The 13,166-nt window shown below is 40.1% G+C and overlaps 1 protein-coding gene and 1 long non-coding RNA gene across 2 annotated transcripts in view; both read left to right on the forward strand.

Moving 5' to 3' along the window:
* The window catches only part of SYNPR (synaptoporin), a 325,840-nt gene that overhangs the window by 79,300 nt on the left and 233,374 nt on the right, over window positions 1-13,166 (forward strand). The gene's annotated exons all lie outside the window — the stretch shown is intronic.
* LOC115275106 lies at window positions 842-10,374 on the forward strand. Its single transcript, XR_003901396.1, has 2 exons — window positions 842-942; window positions 9,840-10,374. It is a non-coding gene; the product is annotated as an uncharacterized LOC115275106 (long non-coding RNA).

The following is a 13,166-nucleotide window of genomic DNA, read 5'->3' on the forward strand; positions in this document are numbered from 1 at the left end:
TAACTTAGGGCACCTGGGTGGCTCAGTCCATTAAGCAACTAACTTTGGCTGAGGTTATGATCTCATGGTTTGTGTGTTCTAGGCCCACATCATGCTCTCTGCTGACAGTGTAGAGCCTGCTTGGGATTCTCTCTTCCTCACCCTCTGTCCCTCCCCCCACCTTTGTCTCTCAAAATAAAATAAACTTAAAAAAAAAGAATTTAGAAGAGGACAGAGTCAGTGAATTCTTAATTGGTTGAACTGTTAAATAATAAATTATGGATTAATAATCATAGGTCAGTGATCTCTGTCCTTGGTTCTGACTCATTCACTGCTACAGATGACTTGTATTAAGACCTCATGTAGTGGTTCCCACACATCCAAGTCAGCTGCGGGTGTGTGGGAAGCCAGAACTGCTTGGACCTGCCATTGAAGATTATGATTCAGTAGGATGAGATGGCACCTGGGATGCTCTACTTTAAAGAAGTTACCTTCATCAGACTTGTAAATGACATTAGTTGGAAGATGAATTAATATATTAGGTGACTGAGTTATGATCCCAAGTGACTGAAAAAACTGAAATAGAGGCCAGTCTTAGTGAAATGACATTTTAAAAACCAAGGATAAATGAAAAGCTTTACATCAGGGGTTCGGAGAGCTGCCTGCACAAGTATATGTAGAGGGAGTGATAGTTTAAGATTAATAAGTATAGAAAGTATTTAGAAGTGAGCTGACTGCAAAATAAACATACGCCAGCAGAGGGCTGTGGTTTGCAACACAGCTGATGTCAGCTGAAGCACAGGATATTGGTGAAAGGTTGAGAGTTCAAAAGTATAATTCATAATTCCCCTCACAGATTCCAACAAATGACACCATGTCTTTGAACACTGTGTTGAACAACCAGAATGGTGCTGAAAAATAGAATTTAGAGATTGGAACCATCTACAGCCATCTAGTCCAAAGGTATTCAAACAGGGTTCTGTGGATCACAGGGGCTCCACAGAGTGTCTTCCTGGCTGGCAGGGGGAGGGCTTAGGTCTCGGAGGGAGTGCATGGAGCTCAGCACTTCCCCCCAGAGGAAGCTCTGACCATGGCAGCTGTGCTATTGTCTGTTTTACATTTTAGGTGTCCACATGGGGGGGCCTTCCATTTTAAATTTGGTTGGTTAAAATGTAAATGGGGAACTAAAGTTGAAGAATTACTGAAAAGTTAGTCAGCGTACAATCTGTTGTCAAAAGTGTCAACCCGGTGTATTTCCTCAAAAAATGCTAAAAGAGGAATGAAACATATATGGTGCCTCTTTCATTAATTTGAGGAAAAATTGTTACAATGGGCAAAAAGGGGCTGTGTTTCTTCAAAGCAGACATATATGTATCTATATGGATGGATAGATATCTTTATTTTGTGTGTATCTCTCTTTATTGTATGTGTGTGTGTGTTGTATGGATAGACAAAAATGTTCTTTCACTACATTTTCTATTCAGCTAAGAAGCAATGCAAACATTTTGACCCTTGGCACCACTTCAGAGTGATGAGTCTATTAATAGGGTTATACCTCATATTCTGATTGTTTTCCACATAAACAGGGTGAGCAAAGCATCCGTGAGATACTCTTGATGTTCTATTTCCCAATTTCCTTTGTTGCAGCAATAGCTCTTTGCTATTTTAAATGACATTGGATGTTGTCTGTACACTTCATAAATATTTGCATTTAGTAATTATATCAGTAAAAGATCTGGAGGACTGAATTATGCTGAATCCCTTTTATTTTCTGTAAAAGAGGCAGAATCTTTATCTTTACTTCTGATACTCATTAACCCACATATAATCTCTGATTATGTATTGAAATCAAAGAGTTTAAGTCTTTTAATTTAAAGATCTTCTTGGGATAAAATTGAAGGGTTTTCCCCTTAAAGGTTTCTTTCTCTTCTAAAATGCTAATTTTATGGGGGGTGTCAAGAAGAGGAATATTTGTGTTTTTAGATAAATTTAGACACTTTCGGTTACTATAATAAATAGGGCTAGAAGAGAGTAACTTCACTCTGCTATGAAAGAAAAAAGGCAGAGTATGATATAAACCAAAAACCATAGTCTCCCTCAGGAGCATTCTGGATCACAGTCTCAAATAAAGAGTGGGTGCTTTTATAGATAACAGTGTTACCTGGTAAGTCATTCATTGTCACTCACTGAGGAAGGGTTTGTTGTGTTTCTCTACGCTATTTGACCCTGTTGGGAAAACAGAGTAAATAGAAGATACAGTTCCTTTTTGCTGGCAGCTCATCAGTCTAGGTTAGAAAATAGGAGATGGATACACTTGTAACACACTTAGTTTACAGTCTCTATCCAGGAGTTACAGTGAGTGATGCAGAGTAAGTTATAGTACCATTATTGAGAGCTCACTCAGTGCCAGGTACTGTAATGTGTATGCATGATGACAGTCACTTCTTACAACACCCAATTTGAAAATTAAAAACACCTGAGCTATAGAGTGGTTAAGAAAATTATCCAAGGTCATACAGCTAGTATGTAGAGTGAGGAGTAAATGAATACCAAGCAGTAATCACAGTGGTAGTGGCAGGAGTGAGGGTGTGCCAGTGTCCTTCATAACAGCCCTGTGAGCTAGTTACCTAATTATTCAGTTAAGAAACAGGCCCAGAGAGGGTGAATGATTTGCTTGGGGACACAAACCATTGAAGTAACAAATCAGGAATTCTGATCTGTAATTTTCTTCCAGCCTTCCCAACTCCATAGCTTGGATTTTAGTTTTCAGAGGGTCAGTACACTCACTGAAAAACTTCTGCAGGGAGTGACAGAGAACACACTGGTAAAGATCAAAGGTTAGTGTGTTACAATGATATTCTGGAAGACTGAGTGGTAAGGATCTAGAGTGGTGGAGATTAGAGAGAGGGGTCGGTTTGGAGGTTATCACATCAATCCAAGTGTGGGAAGATTGAAGTAAGAGGCTACAAAATATTAGTGTTTGGAGAAAAAGGAGCCCTTGTGCATTCTTGGTCAGAATATAAACTGGTGCCACTGTGGAAACCAGTATGGAAGTTCCTCAAAAAATTAAAAAATAGAAATGATTCAATAATTCCACTATTATTTCCCAAAGAAAGCAAAAACACTAATTCAAAAAGATATATGCACTCCTAGGTTTATTGCAGCATTATTTACAATAGCCAAGAGGTGGAAACAATCCAAGTGTTCACTGATAGATGAATGGATAAAGAAGATGCGAGGTGTGTGTGTGTGTGTGTGTGTGTGTGTGTGTGTGTGTGTGTGTAATATTACTCAACCATAAAAAAAAAGCTCTTGCTGTTTGTGACAACATGGATGCACCTGGAGGGTGCAAGTTAAGTGAAATAAGTCAGACAGAGAAAGATACTATATGACTTCACTTATATGTGGAATCTACACAACAAAAGAAATGAATCTATAAAGTAAAGACAAAAAGCAGAAACAGACCTATAAATTAAGAGAACAAACTGATCATTGTGAAAGAGGCAATGAAGTAAAATGGGTGAGGGGAAGTGGAAGATAAAGAAAAAAAAGAAACGAAATGTTGGTTTTGACTGCAAGGATAAATGACCAGAGAGAACAAGAACATCAGGCCTGAGGAGTGTCCCACAGAAAAGCAAAGAGGGTGCTGGGAAGCGCACTGGTTTAAAGAAAGAGGTAAAATAATTTGGATATGCTGAGTATGGGCTGAAAAAAAGTTGCAAATGAAGAGACTACAGTTGAATGTAAGAGACCCGAGTTCTGAGGCGGTTCAGGGAAGGCGGTTTCGTCTCTGTGTTGGAAGTGATGGCTCAGTCAGTTGAAAGGGCACACTTTTTTCAAGGAAAGTGAGAACAGAGCAGATTGGAAGAATGAGACCGGACCTCAGCGACAGGAGCAAAGATAGAAGGGAGAACCTGGAAGGAATAACAAGAAATCTTTTAGAGTGTCAAGTCATATCCCCAAGGAAGGAATTCATTTCCAAGAGGAGGCAGCAGTAATGGTATCCAGTGCCACATACTGAACCAGGGGAAGGAGAATGTGGAAATGGTCTTTGAATTTGGTCGAAGGAGCTTATAAACAGTTTTGGAGCTATTTTATTTATAAGCTGTTGCTTCCAGTCAGACTGCAAAGACTTGATAGCGTGGTTGCAGATGAGAAAATGAGGCCACTTGATAGATGTTCAAACCTGACCTGAGCAAGGGAGTTTCTGAGAGTTGAGTAGGAAGTCTTAGATGAAGATGCTGTTTTTTTCAAGATTAGGAATACTACTTGGGTGGCTGAGTCAGCTAAGCATCTGATTTCAGCTCAGATCATGATCTCACAGTTTGTGGGTTCAAGCCCCATGTCAGGTTCTGTGCTGACAGCTCAGAGACTGGAGCCTGTTTCAAATTCTGTGTCTCCCTCTCTTTCTTTCAAAAATAAATACACATTAAAAATATTTTTAAATTAGGAAAAATAAATCATCCATGCTTATGGTTTGTGTTATGGGCCAAGTTGTATGTCCCCTCCCAAGCACCCCTCTCACCCCCCGCAAATTAACATATGGATATCCTAATTCCCAGTAACTCATAATGTAACCATGTTTGGAAATAAGACCTTTAAACAGGTGGTTAAATTCAAATGAGCCATTAGGATGGGGACCAAATCTAATATGAATGGTGTCTTTATAAGAAGAGAAGGAGATACCAGGGTTCATATTCATCGGTGATGAGGAAGCAACAAGATGGTCATCTGCAAACCAAGGACAGAGGCCTCGGGAAACCAAACTTGCCAACCCCTTGATTCTAGGCGCTCAGGCTCCAGAATTGTGAGAAAGCAAACCTCTGGTTTTTAAATCCCCAGTCTGGGGTGTTTTGTTATGGTGACCAGAGCCAACTAAGGCAGTCTTCCAGGTAGGAGGTAGGATAAGCATGGGAGGAAGGATAGCCAGTATAGAGGAAACAGACCACAGAGAATATGTACATGCAAGACAATACAAAATCAGTTGAGAAATTAAAACAATTAAGTGTTGATTGCCAAATAACCTATCCTATGGGATATTTCTTTATCTTCTACTTCTCTTGAAATATTTTAATATTTGCCTTTCCCCCCTGAATCCACCGATCCAGTCTGTTGAAATTTGGAACCTGGTGATCAGGCTCTGTGAAATCTAATCTCTTTTTCCATTCTGCTGCCTTTTTGTTGTTGTTTTTAATAAATCACTACCTACTAGTGCAAAGGTGGAGGAGAGAGGAGATGTTGCTCTCAAGGCCTGCCATGTCATAGTAATTTGGTAGTGGTGGGGATAGTCTCTGATCATCTAACACTCTATTTTACTTGTTGTTTTAAAGCATTTTCATTATTTTTATTTTTTTATTTTACACTGAGAAAGCTCAAGCAGGGGGGAGGGACAATGGGGGAGAGGGAGAGAATTTCAAGCAAGCACCACGCCCAGCACAGAGCCCAATGCAGGGCTCGATCTCATAACCCTGGGATCATGACCTGAGCTGAAATCAGGAGTCCAATGCTAACCAACTGAGCCATGTAGGTGCTCCATTTTAAAGCATTTTTAGTCTCCATTCTTACTTCTTTATCACTGTATGGAATTCTAAGATTGATTTGGGCTGGTGAAGACTAAGAATTCCCTTCTTCGTCTATGAAATTTAAAAATTGAGAAACCCAGAGAGCATTCAAGTCCTCCTCTTGCCCCATGACCATTTGTGGATAGAGCTTTTCAAGTTAGCTCATTTGAATCTTACTGTCTAAAACAGACAATAAAATTTAAAAGCAGTCTGTGTGGCTCCATCTTGTGAATTAGCCACATTCTTTCTGATTTTTGAAATAAATTATTTTGCTAAATAGTCAACAAGTGAGTAGATGGATGGAGGAGATGGGTGAGGGAGGGGATACATTTGTAGATGTCCACCTGAAATGGATATATTAATCCTCTTTCATCCTCTGAGTTCTCTCCCCCATGGGAGGAGCGTTCCCCAAATCTAGCCCAAGATAATGATATTTTAAAAAGCTTAGTGAGATTTCTTTAGAACTAACTAGGCCCTTGGGAGTGTTCCAAAAGGATCAACTCTGTCTCTGTCTGGGATTTCTTTAATCCTTTTGTTGTTTTTTTAGGTGAGTTTAAAACAAAACAAAACAAAACATATTGACAAGCTGTGTAGTGTGCCAATAAAGAATCTATTGGATAATAGATTCTTTTAATAGAACTTCATAATCTCTTCTTAGAGGTCTGAAAAGAAAAATTTTGCTCATTCAATAAATTATACTGGAACTTAACTATAGCCATTTTACACTGTGATGTTTCAAGTGGACCAATACCACATGGCCTTTTGTATATTATTATGTGGGCATAGCTGGAAGTTTCTAGGCTAGAGGCAAAACCTCAGGATGGCTCTCTTAGAATTTTGTGGGGAGTGGGGTTCAGAATAAGTATATCTTCTGTTCTTCAGCAATTTGGATATTGTTTAGATATTATTCAGGCCCATTGGGGAAAGGAGGGAGGAATTTTATATTCTAGGTTATCATGTTGAGGTTTGACTTAATGAGTGAGAACCCTGTAAAGATTTAGAATGTTGAATTACAAAGAATCCTGTATATACATAGTGCATTCAGAAGCTCAGAAAGATCCTCCAAGACCCAATGTTGAATTAGAATTTAAATGATCCCATTTTGATTGTATGATTAAAGCACTTTTAGACACCAAGTCTTCAAATCCTTCAGTTTCCAGTTACACTTATTTTGAGTATAGTGGTGAAAATGGAAGAACCTACCATCAGTTTTTGCTGAGGCCTCAGGTTTATAGTTAAATTCTATTCTGCAGAGGCTCCCTAAAATGATACTTAATGCCAGTTTAATGATTTCACTTATTTCTACTTTAAAAAATATTAACTAGATGCCAGGGTGTCCAAAATTCCTATCTCCAACCCTGACTTTCCCTTTAAATTCCAGACTTGAGTATGCAGTGATCCATTAGATATATCCAGTTGGGTGTCTAAAGGCATCCGGAAATTTACATTTCCAAAAGAGGGGCACCTGGGTGGCTCGGTCCGTTAAGTGCCTGAATTTGGCTCAGGTCATGATTTCACGGTTTGTGTGTTTGAGCCCTGCACGGGACTCTGTGCTGACAGCTCAGTGCCTGGAGACTGCTTCAGATTCTGTGTCTTCTTCTCTTTCTTCCCCTCCTCTGCTTGCACGTTCTCTCTCAAAAATAAATAAACATTAAAACAACAACTAAACATGTCCAAAAAGGAACTGTTGATGTCTACTTTAACACCTGCTCCTCTGTTCTTCTTCTCCTGTCAGTAAATAACAACCAACCAGCTACCCAACTAAACAAACCCCAAATCTAGAGGTCACCTTGGTTTCTCTCCTCTTTTCTCCCTTTTCATCAAATTCATCAGCAAGTACTGTCAATAGCACCTTTTGGACACATCTCAAATTCATCCCCTTTGCTGCTTCCCTATCCATTTTCTAGTGGGAGCCATCACTGTCTGTCAAGAGGGCTCTTATAATAGTCTTCTAACTTGAACCTTTTCTGGTCTTTCCCTGCTAAAATCCATTTTGTATATCATATAGCTGCAAGAACAGTCTTGTTGCAATTTCAATAAGCTCATATCACTCCCCTGTGAAACCTCTAATGGTTTCTCCTTAGGATAAAATACAAAGTCCTACATGATGTGGCCACAGAGCTGCCTCTCTACCTCATTACAGAACTCTCTCTTCCTTAGTAGCCATTCTCCCACTACCCTGAGCTGCTTTCTGTTCTTTGTAAAGGAGCAAAACTTCCTAACCCAGTGCCTTTGCACTGAATTCTCAGCCCAAAATGGTGTCCTGCCTGCCACTCCCCTCTTGCCCCAGATCCTCACATGATCCATCAAGTCTTCTTCCTCCTCCCGGCTTTGCTCAGGTGCTAACTTATAAGAATGATCTTTCTTGATCATCTAATCCAAAGTAGCTCCATACATCACCTTGTCTTTTTATTACCTCTCTTGTTTGATTTATGCAACTAGTTATTGCCTGAAATTATTTCTTTCTTTACTTGTTTGTTGACTCTCTTCTCCAGGAAAAGACCACACTTGTCTAATTTGCTATTATATTCTTAGTGCATAACACAGATTGTGGTGCATAACAAATAGTTAAATGAAGAGGCATCAAAACACTCGTATATTCTCATTACAGTGTTTTTCACAAAGTCATGCCTTAGACTAATTCCTGTCTGTATCTTTGTTTCCTGAACCAAGTAAAACTGACTTAGCTAAGTATAAGTTGAGGTGATAGTTCATTTTTACATTGTCCACAAAAAGGTTAAAAGAAAAACCAAGACTAAAATATGTTGATAGAGCTGATGGATTCTGATTGTATGTCATTGATATAGCATTTATAAAATACAGCTGTTAAAGAAATTAAACATCTCTTTAATAGGAAGCACAAGACAAATCTCCAATTTACTTAAAAGCACTAGAAAGATGTTTTATATTGAAATATGTCAAAAGATGTGACCTTTTTTTTTAAACATTTATTTATTTTTGAGAGAGACAACATGAACGGGGGAAAGGCAGAGAGAGAAAGAGACGCAGAATCTGAAACAGGCTCCAAGCTAGCTGTCAGTACAGAACCCGATGTGGGGCTTGAACCCACAAATTGTGAGATCATGACCTGAGCCAGAGTCAGACGCTCAACTGACTGAGCCACCCAGGCGCCCCATGACCCTTTTTTTTTTAAACCAGCTTTTTAGCCAGGAGACTTAAACAGACACAATTTACAATGCTAGGTTTAAAAGGCAACTTGCTCTTATTTTTGAAGTCTCTTTCAGGTAAGAAAAGAAGTCTTATTTTATAAGTATAATTATCAGGTTTAAGTGAAACTGACAGCCTGGAAAGGAACAATAAAATAGCTTCAGGACAATAGCAAATTTCAGTAAAGTCATGCCAACCTATCATCTTTAATGAAATCATGTACTTTGAGTTAAAGTCTCTGTTTTAGTGTACTATAAAAGGTGAAAAAACATTTTTTAAAGTCAAACAGTAAGGAAGAAGCCAACCAAGTAAGATATATTTTAGATGCTTTAAAAAAAAAAACCCCGGCTTCACAAAGACACAATGCAGAAAATTGGAATCTATGTTATTAAGCAAAAACATTAATTACATGCTTTTAAACTTAGCAGAGCGCTGTAGAGTTATTATAGAGATGGTTCTGTGTTGTGTGTGTTCTCCTCCTACTGCCACGTTGGATCTTTAATCAAGCAAATATAACAGAAATTAGAGGAACATAAGAAACCTGGACTGGCAGAATACATGGACGCAAAATACCGCACAGGTGAACGTCGCTAAGAAGTCTCATTAGTACCGGTTCAGCAAGTAAAGAATAAGAAGTTCAAATTATGATTCGTTAGAGCCGATCTATGCATCTGTATTGCATTTACTATAAGAGCTTAAAATCAAACATTTTGAAGAGAAAAATTGTACAATACAGTGGAATATTTTCAATAAAGGGTAACACCATAGATATTTTTGTATGTGAATTAAAGAGCTTTAGAATGTTACTGTTGTAATTGGGTGGATGCTTATAGTTTATGTACTACAGTCTTTCATGATGTTTTTAAGTTGTTTAAAGTCATTGCGTTAAGTCGCATTACATAGAAGAAAAAGATAATCACTTTCAAATTCTATCTTTAATACCCTATATTATGGAACTTGGCAAACACAAAAGAGAGAAGTGAGGAACAAACCTCCAAATACTGATCACCCAGGCTTAGGTCTTTTGCTAAATTTGGGAGATTTTCAGCTATAGTTTTTTTTCATGTATATTTTCAACTCTCTTCTCCTTTTGTGACTCTAATGATATGAATGTTCGATCTTTTGTTATAGCTCCACAAGTCCTTGAGGCTCTGTTCAGTCTAGCAAGATAAAAGGCTTTTGGACAATAGCTACTTCATACCCTTGAATACCACTGAAGAGAGCTGTGGCCCCCAGGTCCACTCCCACTGGCAAAGGTCGAGTGGGAAGCCTGGACTTCCAAATTTACCGGGCTGTAATGAAGAATCCTAACTACCTGCTGTACCCGCCTTCCCACCTGCGATTACTGAATGGGCTCCCCGACTTTCATGCTTGATGGGCAGTAACAGAGCCCCACCCCTAGCTGCAGAGTCGGAGAAGACTGCCTGAGGAGCCATGACTTCCATTTTCACCCAAGCTGTCCTGAGTCACCACACCTCCTGCTGGAGAAGCTAGGAGAGTCGGGACTTCTAGCACCGCCTGGTGGTGATGAGCTCATCCCCACTCCGGTGGCAGCAGTGGACAGAGCAGTAACAAGGCATTCCTCCTCCTCCAAGCCAGGGTGCTAGCACCGCAACCTAGAGGGCAGCTGGAATTCCCACTCCCACAAATACTGCCACCAACGCTACCAAGTGTCCCTCCGGCTACTTGGGGGTCAGTGGAGGTCAGGTGGGGAACCAGACTCCCTCGTCGCAGGAATGAGGCAGCACCCCTTCCCACTTTCCTGCCAAAGCATTTTCCAAGGAAGCCAGCTAAAACACATATGGGGCATCATGCTATGAGACTGCTCTTTTCCTGCTCCTTTGTCTAGAGAGAGTGGGCTTTTGTTGGGATTTGTTGGTGTTTTCCGGCTGCTGGTTTCTTCATCTCCCTGTCTGTGATATATGAGGCAAAAGAGAAACCTATAGAGATCGCGTCACAGAGTTATGCACTGTAGTGAACAGCAAATGAGGGAAGGTGAACAGCTGAGGTGGAGGGTAGGTAAGGGGAAAGCAATTTTGGGGGGCGGAACAGCTAGTGCAAAGGCTCTGTGGTGGGCGTGTGTGGGTGTGTCTGAGGAGCAGCCGAGAAGGCAACCGCGGAAGGGGGAAGGGTGGGAGGTGACATTAGAAGGGCTAGCTAGGAGAGGGGTGGGAGCTGAGGGCAGAGTGACCAGCCAGGCAAACAGTCCCATGCGTCATAGGGAAGAGGGGCCACAGAGACTTCTGAGAAGACATGGGCTTGGCTCCACTGAGGGGGACGAGGTTGCCCGGGGAGGTATGAGGGCAGCTCAGACTGTCCCTCATCAGCTGAGCTTTCCCAGGGGCATTTGTGTCACTGGCAGGACCCCTCTTGTTTTATAAGGTTCTCGCCATAAACATGTTCAGAATATACAAGTAAGAAACCGAAAAAAGAAAACTCCAGGAACTCACCTCCGTGTTGTTCCTGCAGTTCCAATGTCTCTAACCAGTCTGCCTTTCTCTTTTCTCCTTTCAAGAGTCTTCTTTTGTTTGCTTTATATATAATTTCTAGGGCTTGTCGCTGTACTAAGTAGGAGGAATAATGAAAACTATTTCTACTCCATCTTCCTCCCGGGCTGGATTTTACTTTTTCACCTCTTCCCCTTTTCCTGCCATTTATTCATTGAAAAGAGGATGGTTTTCATTTTTTATTTGTTTTAAAGAATTTCCAACATTCTGGATTGCTGATTGCATTTTTATATATCACTCAATAGGTTATTCCATTTCCTATATTTCCATCAATTGCTAATTAGAACTAGAATCTTAGTTAGCTTCACGTTTGATTCTCCAGAAGCATTATTTCATAGATGGCACTGTGAACTTCACCCCAGGAGATGCTAAACATCTGGACATCCCACTTTTAGGGAGGTAAAGATTTATCAGGGAGTTAAGAAATGATTGACCTTGCTTATTAATTATATAATTTCCCATCATCTATCTCTGAAGGCATTCACATTCAAGTTTCTTCCAGTCATATAGAATAGCACACCTTATCCAACCACATTCTGAACAAATTGATAATAATAGTAACGAGTAGCACATGGAAGCCAAGTTGAACTGGGGAACACAGCTTAGCACGAGACTTCCTAGCTCCCCAGAGAAAAGAGTGGATCTCCGCCAAGATTGTTCTCTATCTTTCCCACACTTAGCAAGCACATAAGTCGATCCACCTCCCGTGGAACAGCATGAGCTGTGGAATGAAAGGCCACAAGCAACACTAACGAAATGGCCGTGTGAAGTGACAGCACCCCTCCCTACACTGATGTCAAGAAGCACATCTTGGCTTCATATCTGTCTCCCCTGTGATTGTGTAGTAGATAACTGGCAATAAGATTGTGCTAAACCTTATTTAGTCAGATGTTTATTTTTTACTGGATTTCCATTTATGTCATTAAGATGCCAGTCTTTGGGGCACCTGGGTGGCTCAGTCAGTTAAGTGCCCAGCTTCAGCTCAGGTCATGATCTCATGGTTCATGGTTTGAGCCCCGCGTCGTGTTCTGTGCTGACAGCTCAGAGCCTGGAGCCTGCTTTGGATTCTGTGTGTCCCTCTCTCTCTCTGCCCCTCCCTCACTCACACTCTGTCTCTCAAGAATGAGTAAATGTTAAAAAAAAATTTAAAAAGATGCCAGTTTTTAATTATGGTAGTGATACAAGATTTCCTCTGAAAAATAAATTTACCAAAATGAAAACATGAAACAATGTAAAGAATAAAAAACATATAGTACAGTGGAGTATAGATGTGACAACAACTCTATATAAATGCTTGATATTTTGGAAATTCTGATTTAATATCTAATGATTTTATTGTATCACTCAGGTAAAATGCCTTCTTCAAAGCATCATATCATTCGAGAGCAATCAGTGCTGGATATGAAATCCAATTACCTAATGCCTACTTAAGTTGCTCCTTTCCTGAGCAGGTGCTAAGAAGATTGTGTGACCTGAGAACTAGTGTTCTAGAACATTTGATTGCACTACTGTGAAGTCAGGGGCTGGGTCTTGCTTATTTATTACTGTATTCCCAGCATCTAGTAGAGAATACAGAACAGAGTGAATGCTTAAGAAACATTCTGAAAATTTGAAATTTCTGGACACTAGTATATATCCTATGGAATATTATCTTTTACTTCTAAATAGAGCATCCTCTGTTGAGATTCAGTTAAGATCAAGTTCTCACCTCTCCCCCCCTTCCCCAAAGTCTAGTTGTTTATGACAGTATATTTGTGTGACCAAAAGAATGATTTTATGTTCCCTGTATCTTAACCATTCAGTCTTAGGAACAACCTTGCAGTTCCCTGACCATCTTAGGGTTTGTCCTGGAAAAAGAATGAACAGTATGTCCTAAGAAAGACCAGTCAATTCCTGGGGGTGACAACAACCACTCATTGTAATACAAGAATGCTCAAGCATTTGGCAGACT

Source organism: Suricata suricatta, chromosome 12, assembly GCF_006229205.1.
Source record: "Suricata suricatta isolate VVHF042 chromosome 12, meerkat_22Aug2017_6uvM2_HiC, whole genome shotgun sequence".
Classification (NCBI taxonomy): Eukaryota; Metazoa; Chordata; class Mammalia; order Carnivora; family Herpestidae; genus Suricata; species Suricata suricatta.